At 44.5% G+C, this 18,910-nt stretch overlaps 1 protein-coding gene across 6 annotated transcripts in view; it reads right to left on the reverse strand.

Moving 5' to 3' along the window:
* The window catches only part of LOC137427022 (transcription regulator protein BACH2), a 172,005-nt gene that overhangs the window by 134,400 nt on the left and 18,695 nt on the right, over positions 1-18,910 (reverse strand). The window contains exon 1 of one of the 6 annotated variants that reach the window (XM_078778752.1): positions 897-963. The exons of the other annotated variants lie outside the window; for them this stretch is intronic. The gene's annotated coding sequence lies outside the window, so the exon portion shown is untranslated. Of the gene's footprint in view, positions 1-896; positions 964-18,910 lie in introns of those variants that run through there. 6 annotated transcript variants of the gene reach the window in all.

Here is an 18,910-nt window from a genome sequence, read left to right on the forward strand (position 1 = left end):
TCCGTGTGGGATGGCATATGCACTCGCCCGATGCAAATTAAACCAAAGAACGAATACGAAAGACTGTTTGCATCATTCAAATACGAGTAGAAGAAACCTTCTGCCATTTAAATAGCGAGTAAAATTTCACTCGAAGGGAATTGGCAACTTGTCTGCCTGGCAGAAAGGATGTTATCACCAAAGAAAATTGAATTACACACAAAGTGGAACCAGAGAGAAAGGCATGCGACCCTTAAGGGGAAATGTGTAAGCTCAGCGTTTTAAGCATCGGTCTTGGACACGTGTTTCTGCCTTCAGGCATCCTCACCAACACGAATCAGCTTCAAATTCTGTGCTTACAGAGCAACCTGTACACTGCTCGACACCGCGCAACACATATTGTACCGCGAGGCAAAGTGAAGCTCCGTACCTCATTCAACCCAATCAACCACATTACCGGCGGCATCATAATTCTACAGAATTGCTTTGGCCGATTAATCAAACAAATGAACTTGAACGAGCCATAGATGTAAAACATACCGATGTACAATTCCAGGAAGATAAACAGGACAAACAAGGAAGTCAGAATAGTTTAACTGCATTGTGTTCAAAGGAGATTTCACTAACGGCGAACTTTGGTCGGCCCATTTGGTGCCGCGGCCCGAGTGCTTCTTTCACAATGTTGTGGTCTCTGGGTTGAGACCCCAAATACATTATTGATGTGGCCATCGTAAGTTATCTCCTGGGTGCTCAACTGCATTTAATATGTCGTTCGTACAAGCTCCTTCTTGTGCCGTAGTTGCAAAGGATCGATGTACCATAAGCTGTAGTAGAACCGCACCATGTAGACGAGAACCACACCATGCACCGACACAGATTGTTAGTGGAGCGCAAAGAACACAGGGTGGGTAACTTACACAAATCGTTGACAACCACTCTTGGATCTTAAAAGGTGCAGATATTTGCTCCAGTTGCAGGTAAAAGATGGAGACTTGCAGGAATGAGTGGTTTCCTTACATTGGGCCCACGTGGATCTCACCCATGATTCTCATACATACTGGAGAAAGAAAGCAGAGAACATCATTTTGAGGGGGGAACGGGGGTGAACCGGGGGTGAACCATACGAAACACAAGCACCGCTTGGCACCAAAACAAGAAATAAAGTTCTGAACCTCAAATGTTTTTGAAATCTAATCACACATAGAGACAGCCGTCAAAATCCTTAAAAGATAGAAAGACAAATATTTGTTCAGGTTCAGTATAGTGAATCGCTACCCAAAAGGAAGTTTTCAAGCAATGGGAACTCGCACATAAGAAAGGGTGGCTGGCACGGGAAGGTGGACGCTCTATATGGATGTGGAGGGAAAGGTGAAGGGGCACCCATGCAGGGAGGGAGACGAGCCAACATAGCAAGAAGACAGGGACAAAAGAGGCCACACGCACGCACACATGTTACCTGCAGGTTACACAAGAAACAACCATCCTTTACATCTTAATATAGCATGTTAACGGCCTTTTGTCTTGAACAACTTATCTGCACCTATACCGTGCAGGTGAGTGTTTGAGAATCTCAGCTGTGGAATGTGGCAAACTGCAACACAGACTGCTCGGTACACAGCCAACAACAGAATAAGTTTTCTACACTGGACTTCAGAAGTGACACAACATTTTCTGCTGACAAGAGGATGTACACAGCCTCTCTCCAAGTGAGAGCACAATATCTGCAGCTTTTGTTTTTCCAACCACAAGCACCTCTCGATCCTGGCACTTACAAAAGCTCGATCGAAAGATCTCATCCATCAACCAATTTGAGCAATTACATGTGGTCACAGGGACAGCAGTTTGCCATGCCTCAACAACCAAGCTCTTAAACTAATCCCAAGCCGATGATCTTCATTCGGGCAAAAAAAAAAGCTCTGGGGAGTGATGGAAACCAAAGCTATCGTCTCTCCCGTGAGATGACAAACACTGCCGAGCTGTATATGATGAGGAAAAAGAGAAACCATACTCCTGGCAGCATCCAATGTTCCAGGTTTCCCAGGGGCTGAACGCCAAGTAAGTATCCGCACACAGCTTCACAAAAAGCTGACCGTCTCTCTCGCCACGAAAGCATTTTAAGCGTTGCCATGGCATGGCTGGAAAGCGGCCAAGCTCCAGAGCCCGACAACAAAGTGCAATGGAAGTGGGGACAGCTGGGGGCGGCCTGCATGGCACGAAGCATGGGGTTCGTTCCCAGCGACTCCCAGCGGCCGGTGGTGGCCCATCTGGAAAAGGGATGCGGTTCAGCTCTTCGCTGGGCCGTGACAAATTTGAGATGCTTAAAAGGCTGTGTAAAATTGTCTCAGCAAGAAAAAATGGACCTCATCTGATTTGTATGTATCAAACTGTATTGATGAATGACATGACGTGGTTCAAGGGAGGAGGGCAGATGGTAGTTACACATAGCGGTCTCTTTCGCTTTCACATCCAAAACAAAAAAATTATGAACCATCCCTGGTGGTTGGCTTGTATCATAAGTGGTGTACCAATACCAGGACCAGGCATGATTCAATTAATGCACTCTTTTCATGCTTCACTCTATCAGCTAGCAGTAATCCTGAAGCTCAGAAGAGCACTTGAAGATATGATCACCAGGAATCAGAAAATGATGCAAAAGCCGATGGGATGTCCATCATGATGGGAAAAAGAATGAATTCAGAAAATCTCTCAAATGACAGCCCATCGCTCGACGGATAGACAAGAAACAGATGAAGTTGGACGTTTCTACATATAAATGTTCATGAACCTCCTTACAAAAGTGGAGAACGTGAATCAATAGGAGGCAGATGGACCATTAAAAAAATAATAAAGCAAAGACTTCCCCATTAATAATGGGCAAACAAGTTGTCTTACAAAATATTTAACCCCCCTCCCCCTCCCAACTTCTCCTAATGTAGAACATTTACTGTTTTTTTCCCACTGCGCAGCCACACAGCCTCCTCAAACTCTGGGAAGCACTTTCACATTATAGACATCAAGCTGTGTGCACCTACCTTGACACTAGACCCATGCGGTTGCAAAACGTCTTGACAACCACGATTTTCCTCCACAAAAATGACATCACTAGATCCGGGCATGTATAAGACAGAATTACTTGCGATTGAAGTAATCAATACCCCCTTGGTTCCTCGTTACTCCAACAAACTCCCAATGAGAGGCCCCGGCGATTAAAGCAAAATGGACCATAAGGCCAGCGCAGTTAACTCTTCAGCTTGACTGGCTTTGTTAGCCAACAGCCATTGGCAAGCAGCTTCATTTGGAGTGGTCTTTATGAGCAAATTGATCCACAATGGCAACTCACCAAGCGCTGCGCAGTGGCCTACTGCCTTAACATATCAATGTCCATAGCAAAGGATTTCAAAGGAAAACGGAAAAGACATGGTAGCGTCTCTTACACAACACTTTTGTTTATTTATATACACTGATGCTGCCAAACTAGAAGGGACAAGGTGGGGGTGTAATTGGGGGGCATTCACTCATAAGCTCCAGAACGTAAGCTTCGATGGGAAGTCTACGCATAGTGTGCCACCAGCTTAGCACCATAACGCGATATTTACCCAATGCTTAGGCCTTTGTGTCGTACTTGGTATAGCCAGATGAGGATTCCCATCCGATTATCTTGGCGCTTTTGGGCAATTGGAATTTGATCTCCTCGCTGCTATGCACTCAATTCGTCCCAAATTGCCTAAAATGTCAGAACAATCTTGCTTGAGTGTGTAGATTCATTGCCTGGCTTTATAGATTTATAACCACCATAAAGCTAGGTCTATCTTTTGGAAAATGTAAATCGACCCTTGGTACTTTGACTGACTCAGGACATGACATCACGTTAGCGGTGTTAAAGCACCGTCAGCTCATCCTTGCCACATCGGGTTGGTAAGGAGGCATATCCGCTCTGCGGTCCCCTGGAATTAGCTCGCAACAAGCCAGTCAACGGATCCTTATAGGTGGAATGCAAAGGTTTGCTGTTCCATGGGCTTGTGACACAGGACAAAGATAGCGAACGTTGGTGAAATGACAAAAACAAGTCGCAATCGAGGCATCCTCCGTTGATCCAAGCGTGTCCTTGGAAAATCAGAATCACTCAAGTCTACGATGCCAACGTCCATAGTTCAATGGAGTAATGCTCTTCTCTATGGGTTGGCACGGCAGCATCACATCCGTCTCTCCTGGATTCTGTGGAATCTAAAGCCCTCAAAATTATTGGAATCTGGACTGTGATGAGGTTGAAGCATAAGGTCTGTTTCTCTCACATCGCAGACAGGTAAGGTGGTTCTCTCTTTTTATTAACCACCTCTTCTTCAACATTGCTCCCTCTGCTCTCCCAGTCCTCTGACCCCTCTCACACCTCACAGCAACTCCAGGATGCACATGGTATTCCCGTAACCTCCGCCTCGTTAAACTACCAAAATCCAGGCTGACTGCGTACCTCCACTCATTTATTCCTCATTTTTACCATCTATGGAACCACCTTTCAGAAGCTGTTCTGCCTCACCCTTCTCCATCCCCTCCCCTCCGCCACCCCAGGACTACAAGCAAGTAGTGCACCGGCATATCTTGTCATCCCAAATTCTGACCCATGATATTTTTTACCCTCATGAACCTTTGGTAACCCAAACATTTTATTCACTATTTTCAGTGTTTCCTCTCCTCCTCCCTCTCCTCTTCCCATGCTCGTTCATTCCCTTGATGTTTTCCCACTGTCAGTTCCACATTGCTCTTCCACGAGCCTCGCTCCTGTAAAGAGAAATAAAACGATTTTGGAAGGTAATAACAAAAAAATCAAAACAGGATATGGGATTTGAACCTGGGATTGCCTGTGAACATGGGATTGCACCATGAGTTGAATGTTCGGAATTGAAAACACCAAATAAATGCGTCAACCCAGACTTCATCTCCCGAATGCAATGCTCGACTTTTATTTCCCCAAATGCATTGCTTTGATACTTTCCCCACTCAACCCACATTGCAGTTTTCACATCCCGTGTGAGTGTGTGGCAAAAACTATTTCATTCTCAAAATGTGTCTGCTTACCCTCTTCCTCCTAATGCAACTTCCCCCACCCTCACCCCCAACCCCAACCGCACCCCACCCCACATCTCTCCCTCCCACATCATAGCCAGGCATAGCCGGCGTAAGGCGAATACTTGGGACATGAACAGACTGATATAATTCACCAAGAAGGCCTGCAATGCTGTAGTTATGTAGAATATCGTGAAAGGAATGAAAGTTAAACAGCCGCTCCTCGAGCACACACACCCTTCGGCTAAACAGACAAAATGGAACACGGAGGGAAATTACAAATACAATTAAAACAGAGTTGGTGAGAATTGCGAGGAATTACTTAATTGGGATGAACCAAATTGGTTCAACAGGATGGTGTAGCAGTAGTGGTAGTGGTAGTAGTAGTAGTAGTAGTAGTAGTAGTAGTAGTAGTAGTAGTAGTAGTAGTAGTACTACATCTACATCAGGTTGTTCTTTTGGGGTTCATTCCCGCCCAGACTATGAACGGTCAGATTGGTGCTTCACAGGCAGAGCCGTCTCTCAGATGGACGTTAAGCCGGGTGTCTCATCTCCTAGCATTCATTCTCAGATCATCCCCAATCCAAACCCATGATCTTTTCTACCTTCGTTAACACCCCTTACCTCCTCCTCCTCACCCCAACAAGTCCACCTCCTTCCAAGTTTCAAGTATCCATCTTGTCCACCCCATGTGTCCTCCTCTACCCCACTTTCCTCCCCACTTCCCTTATGTGTCTAAGTCTCCCTATATTTTATCCTTCAACTCCGCTGTTGCTTCCCCCCTCACAATGTGTTCAAAGGTTAAACTTTTCAGTGTTCTCAGTTCAGTGTTCTCCGTTCAGTGTTCAGAGTTAACTCTTCCCCGAGCCTCGACTCTGTAGACAGAAAAGAAAAAAGAATACCGGGGGACGTCAAAGATCCCACCGCGTCTTTCGCAAGGAGTAGGCAAATTTATTGCCAGCACCCTGAGCAAATGACAAATTTCCTGACAAAATCATCCTCCTTTGACCAGCAGGCCTGGCCAGCCGTTCGTGAAAGGCTTCTGCGAAACGGGCCAGCCGACCCCGCAAGAAGGTGGTGAGTTCAATGGTGGCCCGAAGTAGAATTAGTAGTTAACATCTTAATTTCTGACCTGAAGGTGGTGAAGTGTTACACACTGACCTTTTTGTTTTTTCCAAACATCTGTATCCAACAAGGGAAAAGTATATTTCCAGAACTGAATGAAAGAGGAAGGGGAAAAAAGAAAAATTAACAAAAAAAGAAACATGAGAGTTGATGGCCGAAAGAGGAAATTAAATACAGTATGAAATGTAAAAGGAAACAGTGAAAAACTAAGTAGAAATAAAACGAAAGAGGAAGCATATGATAAAACTAAGCAAAGTTATGAAACAGAAAAAGGATGGAAAAAATAAAAAGGGAGGAAAAGAGCAAACAGTAGGAGAAAACTCGCCTACTCCTCACGAAGGACACAATGTGATCTTTCAGGTCCATCAGAGAATGCCAGCAGATGGGACGCCCGTTTAAGGTCCATCCGAGGGACGGCACACACATTGATGAATCATCCTGCATCATCATCAAGGTGTCTTTATCGTGAAACATCAGGATGACAGTTTATACCTCGGTCGGGATTCAAACTTAGGCTAGCAGCTTCGAGGCGAGCTCTTTTAATTGTTAAAACCACAACAGTTGGTTAACAAGAATTGTTTAACAATAGTTCGTTAACAAGAATTGTTTAACAATAGTTCGTTAACAATAATTGTTTAACAACAGTTGGCTAACAGGTGGTTAACAACAGTTGGTTAACAGTTGGTTAACAACAGTTGGTTAACAACATTTGGTTAACAGGTAGCTAACAACAGGTGGTTAACATGTGGTTAACAACAGTTGGTTAACAGGTGCTTAACAGGTGGTTAAAAGCAGATGGTTAACAGGTGGATAACAACATGTGGTTAACAGGTGGTTAACAGGTGGTTAACAACAGTTGGTTAACAGGTGATTAACAACAAGTGGTTAAAAGCAGGTGGTTAACAACAGTTGGTTAACAAGTGATTAACAACAGGTGGTTAACAGGTGGATAACAGGTGGTTAAAAGCAGGTGGTTAAAAGCAGGTGGTTAAAAGCAGGTGGTTAAAAGCAGGTGGTTAAAAGCAGGTGGTTAAAAGCAGGTGGTTAACAGGTAGATAACAGGTGGTTAACAGGTGGTTAACAACAGGTGGTTAACAACAGGTGGTTAACAACAGGTGGTTAACATGTGGTTAACAACAGGTGCTTAATAACAGTTGGTTAACAGGTGATTAACAGGTGGTTAAAATCAGGTGGTTAACAAGTTGGTTAACAAGTGATTAACAACAGGTGGTTAACAACAGGTGGTTAACAATAGTTGTATAATAAAACATTATGGGCTGCCAGGATAGCTGGGAGGTACACATGCGCACTCAACACTTAGCCGTCTCACCTGGGTTTGAATCTGACCCAACTATAAACAGCCATCCTGGTGTTTCGCAGGCAGGGGGGCGAGGCATCAATCAATATGTGTGCCGTCCCTTGGATGGAGGTTAAGCCAGAGGACCCATGTGCCAGCAGCTGTTGGTAGTTATTCAAGACCCCAGAATGCATTGCGCAAAGAGGAACAGAGTTATCACCGGCACCCTGAACAAATTACAAATTCATGCCCATAATGACTGCTGGGAAGACAACGGAAAACCACCCGGTACAACATGTGCCACGAGATTGCTTCGGCACTGTCGACGCTTGGTAAGGAGTCTGATGATGATCTATAATAAAGACGAGCCGAAACCCATGGAACATCCATGGAAGGGAGGATGTGGTGTATGGATAGAGTGTACCATTATGGATGGCATAGGGGATTTGCTTGTCCGAGTAAGAGTTAGGAAGAAAGATGAGAATGAAGAGTGCGTATATGAACAACGATCGCCGACACCGGCACAAATGCATGCTCTGGATTGTCCACTCGGTGGACGGCTTGCTTTCGCCTTCGCCTGTCCAATCAGCGGACGGCTTGCTTCGCCTTCGCCCAGCAGACGCCAATACGATGGCGTCGTATCGGCAGTTAATCGGATGCTTTTGGGCCCGAACGTCGGCTAATTCAGATTTTTTGAGTATGGCTGTACAGTGTACATGATAAACAAAGAGCGCGGTTCGTAGATCGTAAATCCATTAGTGCCGTGGGCATCGGGTCACTGGGTGCGGCGTAAAAGGGATAACAAAGTCGAGTCCTTACGCTATTATTATATAGATAGAGCAAGTATGAATAACTGAACAACTCAAATCATTTTTTCATCAAGCGTAAAATATATCAGTGCGTCAATTAACTGAAATTTCTCCTGTCGCACAAATCGTTTGTAATCAAAGTTTCTACCGACAAGGCCTTCATCCACGGCTTGATGGAGTACTGCTCTCCCCTCTGGGCTGGTGCCCCTGCCTCACGCCTTGCTCAGCTTGACGCCATGGAAACCAAGGCCTTCAAGATTATTGGAATCTCGATGATCTCGCGATGAAGCCGAGTCTTCACCATCGCAGACAGGTCGGTGGTCTCTGTCTTCTCCCACCTCCTTTCTGTTCTTGCACACTACTCTTTCCATACTTTGTTCTCCCTCCTCCCCCCAGATTTCTGTAGGGCACACACGGTCCACCATCAAACCCCTTCCGGTTTGAAGTCTGTTCTCTGTTTGAAGTCAGACTCTGTTCCTACCTAAATCCAAGAACAATGCTCACCTCCACTCATTCATTCCTCTTTTCCCCCGCCTTTGGAACCAACTTCCATGTCCTCAATCTCATTTTTCCTTCGAGGTCTTCAAGACAGCTGTTCACCACCATCTCAGAGCATCCCTGATCCAAAACCAAAACCATGATCTTTTCTACCCCCGTTTAACCACCTACACTCCCAAATGTCCAGTTTGATGTCTACAACCCCCCCCCCCCCCCCCCACAAATGTCCAGTTTTCCCTTCCTGAGAGTTTGGTTCGTATCCATTTCGTCCACCCCCTGCATCTTCCCCTACTCATTCTTACCCGCATCCCTTGTTTATCCATCTCCATCTATTTTGTTCCTCAGCCTTGATGTTGGTTTTTTTTTTCTTTGTGTCTTTCTTTCTTTCTTTCTTTCTTTCTCTTTCTCTTTCTCTTTCTCTTTCTCTCTCTCTCTCTCTCTCTCCTGTTGTGTCCTGATCCATTGGGTTGTAGCTCTTCCACGAGCCTTGTTCTACCAAAAAAAAAAAAACCACACAAACCCTTAAAAATGGCATTCTTGGTAGAAACTCCTCATAAATTGAACATTTTTATAATCGTTAAATTTCCATGGAGTGTGACACGATACACAAATGAGTCACCAAATAGTGTTATCAGTGAGACGTATCTCAAGAACAAACTGGTGCAAGATGGAAAAATTTTGTACACTTAATTTGCGAAAGAACATTTTAAAAGAAAATAAATAAATACAAATAAGGAGGTGAATTAAAATCGAGAACAATCCTTCGTGAAGAAAATGCGTGGAAAACACAGACAGGGCCGAGGTAGACATGGTACCATGCACAACGACTTTCAAACAATACTCCGACATCTTCAACATCCACAACCTGGACACAGACGGGAGAGCCAGCTTTGAGAGCCACATGACAAGGATAAGGCATTTCTAATCACAGCACCCCCTGCTGGCAATACAATAGTAGAGCAGTTTTATTTGGATTCGACTCGTCAGAAAATCCGTAACCGTCATAAAGATGAGCACACAACCCAACGCGCTATCCCGCCGTCCATCATCATGGAGGTTTCCGATCCAAGTTGGGTTGGTACTCAACCGTCGTCGAATCCGAGGAAACCTCATAGTGTCGCTCTGTCTCTTCGTATGACCCTCTCAATAAACTCATGGGAATATTTCCACTATAAGGCACTGGAAGAGGTTCGGTCTACTGAGATTATGGACCACACCATCATGGACAGACCAATATATCCAAGATGGCCTCCAAGACCAGCCACAGAATGGGCATCCTCAGTCGCTCCTTTACACATGTAAACTTCTCCAGACCGACGAGGCCTTTGTCTCTAGGTTCAATGGAGTACTGCTTACTCCTATGGGACCGGTGCTCCCGCTGCTCATGTCTTTTTCCAGAATGCTGTGGAATCCAAAACTCTCAACAATATTCTCATTTCTGATGAAGAAGCTATAGCACAAGGCCTATTCTTCCATGACAAAGAGGTATGTCACTTCACTGTTTTCTACCACTTCTATTCCGTTCTTGCTCCCTCTGCTCTTCAAACCTTGAACATCTCCCCAGCTCCTCCAGAATGAATGCATTCATCCAGCAACTCCTTGTCAAACTCCCAAAGTTCAGACTTTCTCAGAAAATTCTCAAAATTCAGACTTACACCTTCACTCCTTTTCTCCCAAATGTGGAACCACATTACTGAAGAGGTGCAATTCCACTATTCCCTGCAGAGCTGCAAGGTAGCGGTACACCAGTATCTCATGTTTCCATCCATCTCTACCTGTGATATTTTGTACCCACATATCTCTCTGTGGTGCTCTTACCCGAAGACAGGTTCAGTGCTGCCAAAGCAGCCCCACACCAAGGATTACACTAGGTGGTTTACCTTTGCCTTCCCAGTGGGGGTCAAGGCAGGAATTTGTAATTTGCTCAGGGTGCTGGCAATAGCTCGCCTACTCTTCGAGAAAGACACCACGGGATCCTTAACGGCCAGCAGCTAACCCGAGCAGATAGGACAACTGGGATAACAGTTAGCACCAAGTAGATGAACACCATCTAGCCCAAGCAGATGGACATGCATCTGAGAGAAGGCGTATTTTGTGGTAGAATGCTTTGTTGTGACACACCAGTCCTAAGTTCATAATCTGATCGGGCCTCAAACTCAAAACAGTGAGCTCAAAGGTAAGTGCGTTACCTCTGCGCCATCCGGTCAGACCTATCCCCCATCAACACTTCCCTATCCAAGTTCATACTCACGGATTACAATCTCCCTCCCCTCCTTCCTTCATTTCCTCATTCTTTTCTTTGCTGGCTAAGTCCACCAGTTGACCCCTTATTATAGGTTGCCTTTCTTCCCTCACTCGCCTCAAAACTGTCTATCCTGGGTTCGATTCCCGACCCAGCTGTAAATTGTCATCCTGTTGGTGGATGTTAAAGTTCCCACGATGTCCTTCGTGAAGAGTCGGTGCAAACGCCAGCGCCCTGAACAAATTGCAAATTCCTGCCCGAACCTCATGTTCCCCCTGTCCCAAGGGAATGAAGTGCAAAAGAGTCAACCCTAAAGGAGTCGCTGCATCCCTTAGCTGGGTATACGGGTTAGTGGTACTAGTAGTTTCTTCCCACAGTCACATAACTTCCACAGTTACGTTATGTATTCCTGCTATTCCATAAGCCTCGACTTTACATGCAAAAGTTTAAAAAATGAAGAAAAAAAAATACAACATAAATTCCACAGCCTCCAACAGCCGTCAGGATCAGGTACTCAAAGGGCGATTCATTCTGATGGCAAACAATGTTTTCGAGGTTTCTTTTGTCTCAAACTCAAATATCCTAAATGCAAAATGATTGTTGGCGATGTTTATCGCATGCTTTTGAAAGATATCCAAAGTTGGCCGCAAAATAGTGCAGTCATTTTCACATTTGGCTTACTAACTCGAGTTACTCACAGAACCAGTACTCAGAAAAATGACTCATGCAAACTTATATTTAGTGCGAATGTAACACACTTACACACAGTTAACAACTTAAACACTTGATACCATCCATAAATTACTTCCACAGTTACGTCCCATGTAGTGCGATGAAATAATGTGATGTAATGGCTTCCACAGATATGTATATACTTTTATACTTGGGATAAGGCTCGTATTAGAGCTGACTGACCACACACACACACACACACACACACACACACACACACACACACACACACACACACACACACACACACACACACACACACACACACACACACACCACTGAGCTTGGGGGAAGTGCCGTCACTTACATCACTTCCTGGGATACTCTGGGTACCAGCAACATCATAACAATGGCACCGCTTTTTCTCACCGTACTCAGCGGGACAATTCCTCAAGAGGAATTTCCTCCTCCCCATGGATGCCAACCGATGGGGATTGTCCATGCTTTATCCTTTTCAAGCAAGGAAGCAGCACGTACCATTTTTAAGTCTTTGGTATGACTTGAACAGGTCCAAACCGGATGGGTGTTTTTTTTAGGAGACACCATCGCCTCACTGGATGGCTGTTTGCTACCTATGGGAGCTCATCCGCCCTTTGCCAGGTGTTGTTTTTGGTCCTGGCAGGTGTCACATTCACCCTCCCAACTGGCAAAGCCATCCACAAGACCCAGAGGACCTAAAACACCCAGAGGACCCAAAAGACCTCGAGGACCCAAAAGACCCAGAGGACCTAAAATACCCGACGACTCCGAAGACCCTTAAAGACACTGAAGACCCAAAATACCCTGACGATACAAATGATCCTTAAACCAAAAGACCCACACAACCTAAAAGACACAACAGAAAACGGAGACCCTTAACGACCCCAAATACCCAAAATACCCTTATAGATGCCAAAGACCCAAAATACCCCTATAGATGCCAAAGACCCAAAAGACCCAGAGGTCCCCCCCCCCCCTCCCCCAAAAAGCCTTTAGACCTCAAATACCCTTTAGGCTCAAAATCCCCAAAAGACCCCGAGGAATTTCCATAGTCCCTGCCATTATGCTGTCAAATGACATTCCTGTCAAACTCCCGAAATATTCCATACTCTGTGGTTGTTAGTTGGTGAGTCTCTGATGGTTAGCGAGTCTGGGACGTCGCTGGCTGAAACCCTCGGCTGAGTCATAACATAGACTAATAATATTGTCTGTGCTGCATCCTTGCTTGATGCTCAGAAATTAGATAGAGCACGGTCAAACAACCCTGGGAAGATAATAGCAAACCACCCAGTATATCACTTGCCAAGAAACCGCTTCAGCAGCACCAATGCTCGGTAAAGAGTACGGTACATCCAATCAAAAATTATATTTACCGACGCCACTGAAGGTGGATGGAGGTTATGTTTTCACCCCTGTCTGTCTGTTTGTAAACAAGATATCTCAAAAAGTTGGGGACGGATTCGGACAATTATGATGACATCATAATTATCTTCTTTTTTTTATTCTACAGGAGGAGTTGCACCTGTGGTGAAAATTTCCTGTCAATCGGACCAACGGTTGCAGAGAAAATCATATTTATTCTGTGCTACATTGCAATGTGAAAGTTCTGGAAGAATTTTGTTGACAAGAAGACAGGGTTTGTGTGTGGCCGTACATGTGATGCATGTGACTCGAACCTGCCAAAGGAGGGCACAAGTTAAAAAAACAAACAACCAATTGCATCGATATTAAATCCACTTTGATAAGAGGTACTGAAGAGCACAAGGATCGGGAGCTTTTGAAGACAACGTCTGTAAAATGATGCTTCGCTTTCGTGAAAACACTTGGCCACATAAAGGAATCTTCATCCAAGAAGCCGGGATGAGGAGACAATGAAGCAGATGTAGGATGGATTGATGGGAATGTATCACATCATTCAAGAGAAATCTGCACTCGAATCACACGGGCAGACGTGACCTTTGGGCGAAACAGGATAGATCACAGGTATGCGCACTCACCTTTGAGCCGTCTGATAGTTTTTTTTTTGGTTTTTTTTTGTATACAAGGTCGAGGCTCCTTTAAGAGCTAACAAAGTTCACCTCCCAATTCGACTATAAACCGCCCCCACTCCTCAATGTTGGGCAGCAGGGTGTTGCATCGATAAGTATACGTCATCCGTCGGGTGGGGCGTTAAGCTGGGAGTCACATCTGCCACCGCTGATGGATCTTAAAGATCCCACGGTGTCTTTCACAAAGAGTAGGCCATTGTATGTTGACACCCTAAACAAATTCCATATCTTGCCATGACTACCACCAAGAAGGCAATGCCAGACCACCAGGTGCATTCCTTACCACAACATAACATTGGCAGCACTGAACTTGCCTTCGGACAGGCCACCAAGCAGACCTAGACTTAACCCTCACCACGTGCTAGTAGTTCAGGACTGGCAGGATGGCCTCGAGGTACGCACACTCACCCTGAATCTGTCTAGCCTGGATTTGAATCGAGACCCAGCATCCTGCTGGGAAAAGCAAAGCAAAACTAGGACGCCACTCAGCAGAGCGCATACTCCCGCCGTGGGTCAAGTTGGAATAGTACGATTTCACAAAAGTTTGAGGGAGTAGTTCAGTGACAACACAAGACAGACACTGCACAGATATATATTTAGAATATATAGAAGATAATGTTAAAAAAAAAACAAGGCAATTTCACTTACATTTTCGGATTCAGCGTTCAATTCTATATAAGTGAGTGTATTTTGAGGCATGTGTGACTTCAAATAAAATTGTAAGCCAGAAAAACGTTCGTTTCATTCCTTAGGGATACAACATGTAAAACTGGCCCAAACGTCAAAACAAAACTCGCTCATTTTAAGTCGTACAAGCTAATGCGACCACTCGTTCTTCTGGGAAGAATCCCGTGCACATGCTGGTCACACTTATAACTCACCTAAGTCTTTATAAGTTCATCAAATACTGACACCGCGATTGACATTCGCCGAGGTAAATGTTGATATCTCTTCTGAGGTAGGAAAAAAAAAAAAAAAAAACAGCTTTAAAGCATTATACGTATCAAACGATACATTTTATGAAACGGGGAACCTAATACACACTTTGGTGGTTTTAAAATGACAGAATATGTCTTTATTGGAAAAAAAAAGAAGAACCTTGAAGACGACGCTGCTAACAAAATACACCTCCCTAACGGATAACCACGAGTTTAAACTACATTTACAACAAATATGAAAACTATTTTCATATCACAATGTTAAATATAGAATTTATAGAAGATAATGTTTAAAAAAATGAGCCCTATCTTCCAATGGTAAAAAAATCCTTCAAAAAATTCCTGGATCCAGAATAATATCCTGAGCTTCACCAAAAACTAATCAATTCCTCCTTATCCCAAGGGCAATCATCCCACCAACTTTCATCCAAATCCGTTCAGAACTTTTCCAGATATCTTGTTCACACACACACGAAAACACACACACACACACACACACACACACACACACACACACACACACACACACACACACACACACACACGAATGCATTACTCCCTATAAATATATACTAGTGGGAGTAATAAGCAAAGCAAAGCATCAATGTGTCAATGTGCCGTCCCACGGATGGATGTTAAACTGGGCATCCAATCTAGTTTTGTATTTTTAAACTGGTCTAGTAGCATTAGTCGGTGGACATTAAAGATCCCACGGTGTTAATTGTGAAGAGTAGGTGAGTTATCGCCGGCACCCTGAACAAATTCCAAATTCCTGCTCGAACATACAGGGGGCACTCCATCAGCAGCAGGACAAACTTGTCATCAGAAGATATATATAAAGAAGATATATATAAATATAAAGATATATACTTTATATATATAAAGATATATATAAAGTCATCTCAAAACTAGAACGGCACTCAGTCGAGAGCATACCTCCGCCAGGTGAACAGTTTAGACCAGAAAATCACAATACAGAATCACATTTAATCAAAATCATTCGTCCACAACTGTTTGAGATATTCTGCTTTGTATCGTTTTTGGCCCGATCTCCCAATGGTGAAGTATCACTTTAAAATTTCTACTAGCCGAATCCGAATCCATTTGATTTGTTAAATTTGATCTTCATCAAAATCTAATAATTTCATCCATGTCACATTCGCTACATCTCCGCCAAATTTCGTCAGAATCCGTCCACAACTTTTTGAGATATTTTGTTCACAAAAAACAAACAGACAGACAGACAGACAGACAGGGGTAAAAACAAAACCTCCATCCACCTTTGGTAGCGGAGGTAAAAATGAAAATAAAATAAAGGATAGATGAAGACGAAAAAGCCAAAACGTAGAAAGTGATGGCGAAGTAAGGCACGCACAGTCACGATTCAGCGTATAGTATAATAACTGATTAAAAAACTAGAAACGACACTCTGTGATGTTGCGACGTCAACTGACATGCCTCCGCCCACATTATTACATCATTATACATACATGTACCAAGTTTGATTTGAATCCATTCAGCTGTTCTCAAGTATGACATTTTTACGGAGCATGACCTCTGACCGTTGACCTTTGACACCAAAATCTAATCAGTTCATCTTTGCATCATAATATATGCCGACACCAAGTTTGTTCAAAATCCCATCACTGGTCACAAGTTATCCCATGAACACCATTTATACCTAACAGGGGTGTCTGACCTATGACCTCTTGACCCCATAATCTAATCCGTTTATCTTTACATCATTATATGTACTTGTACCAAGTTTGACCTAGATCCCTTCAGCTGTTCTTAAGTTATCACGGTACCAAACAACGACCACGAACGGACGAACAGATGCACTTACGGACGGACGGACGGACGGACAACCCGAAAACATAATGCCTCTGGCGACTTCGCTGGTGGAGGAATAAAAATGACAATGATATTCGATACTACTTGCATATCCGAACACAATTATTCAACGAATCACTCATGGGAATAATAATTATCATCATCATTGTTCTACCACTGCAAGTCATGAGTGAAAAGACTTAGCCAATGGACCTTAGCTCTTACCCTGGATGCCTGACGAGGTTACAACACAATGATGCGGTTGGCTGGTCTTTCATCATCTATTTCTCAAGAAGCGGTCCACTATATTACAGAGTATACACACCTGAGGCAGAAAAGGCCTACAACTCTTGAACTTTTGCACACGAGGCAGCAAAGGCCCAAAACTCTTGAACTTTTGCACCCGAGGCAGCAAAGGCCCAAAACTCTTGAACTTTTACACCCGAGGCAGCAAAGGCCCAAAACTCTTGAACTTTTACACCCGAGGCAGCAAAGGCAAAAAACTCTTGAACTCCTGCAATTGAGGAAGCAAAGGCTCAGAACTCTTGAACTCTTGCACCCGGGCAGCAAAGGCCCAAACCTCTTGAACCCAAGCCAGCAAAGGCAAAAAACTCTTGAACTCCTGCAATTGAGGAAGCAAACGCTCAGAACTCTTGAACTCTTGCACCCGAGGCAGGAAAGGCCCAAAACTCTTGAACTCTTGCACCCGAGGCAGCAAAGACAAAAAACTCTTGAACTTTTGCACCGGAGGAAGCAAAGGCTCAGAACTCTTGAACTCTTGCACCCGAGGCAGGAAAGGCCCAAAAAACTCTTGAACATTTGCACCCGAGCCAGCAAAGACAAAAAACTCTTGAACTTTTGCACCGGAGGAAGCAAAGGCTCAGAACTCTTGAACTCTTGCACCCGAGGCAGGAAAGGCCCAAAACTCTTGAACTCTTGCACCCGAGTCAGCAAAGGCCCAAAACTCTTGAACTTTTGCACCGGAGGCAGCAAAGGCCCAAAACTCTTGAACTACTGCAATTGAGGAAGCAAAGGCTCAGAACTCTTGCACCCGAGGTAGCAAAGGCCCAAAACTCTTGAACTCTTGCACCTGAGGCAGCAAAGGCCCAAAACTCTTGAACTTTTGCACCGGAGGCAGCAAAGGCCCAAAACTCTTGAACTACTGCAATTGAGGAAGCAAAGGTCCAAAACTCTTGAACTTTTGCACCCGAGGCAGCAAAGGCCCAAAAACTCTTGAACTCTTGCACCCAAGGAAGCAAAGGCCCAAAACTCTTGAACTTTTGCACCCGAGGCAGCAAAGGCCCCAAAACTCTTGAACTCTTGCACCCAAGGAAGCAAAGGCCCAAAACTTGAAACCGAGGAAGCAAAGGCCCAATACTCTTGAACTCTTGCAACCGAGGAAGCAAAGGCCCTGAACTCTTGCAACCGAGGAAGCAAAGGCTCAAAACTCTTGGACTCTTGCAACCAAGGAAGCAAAGGCCGAAAACTCTTGAACTCTTGCACACAAGGCAGCAAAGGCCTAAAACTCTTGAACTCTTCAACAAGAGGCAGCAAAGTCCCAAAATTCTTGAACACTTGCACCCGAGGCAGCAAAGGCCCAAAACTCTTGAACTTTTGCACCCCGAGGCAGCAAAGGCCCAAAACTCTTGAACTCTTGTGCCCGAGGCAGCAAAGGCCCAAAACTCTTGAACTCCTGCAATTGAGGAAGCAAAGGCTCAGAACTCTTGAACTCTTGCAACCGAGGAAGCAAAGGCCCAAAACTCTTGTGAACTCTTGAAACTGAGGAAGCAAAGGCTCAGAACTCTTGAACTCTTGCAACCAAGGAAGCAAAGGCCTAAAACTCTTGAACTCTTGCACGCGAGGCAGCAAAGGCCTAAAACCCTTGAACTCTTGCACACGAGGCAGCAAAGGCCCGACATTCTTGAGCTCTTGCACCCGAGGTAGCAAAGGCACAAACTCTTGAACTCTTGCAACCAAGGAAGCAAAAGGCCAAAACTCTTGAACTCTTGCAACTGAGGAAGCAAAGGCCCAGAACTCTTGAACTCCTGCAACTGAGGAAGCAAAGGCTCAGAACTCTTGCAACCAAGGAAGCAAAGGCCCAGAGCTCTTGCAACCATTATATTTCTCCTTTCAAGGAACCCAAATGTGGAGGCATCTCGACTCGGGAAGACAACCTTCTCTAGATCGGTGTGTCCAAGACTATCCAAGCACTGCGATAAAAAAACATTGGATTGTGAATGTCGAGCATACAATGGCTTTAACACTTTATACTTTGTGGAAGTGGAATTTTGTGTCAGTCTGCAGAAAAGAAAACGATCAGCATTTAATTCACAAACCGTAAAAAGTTTTTGTAACCTTGGAGACATGAC

The sequence above is a fragment of the Myxine glutinosa genome, chromosome 5 (assembly GCF_964187855.1).
Source record: "Myxine glutinosa chromosome 5, kmMyxGlut1.1, whole genome shotgun sequence".
Taxonomy (NCBI): domain Eukaryota; kingdom Metazoa; phylum Chordata; class Myxini; order Myxiniformes; family Myxinidae; genus Myxine; species Myxine glutinosa.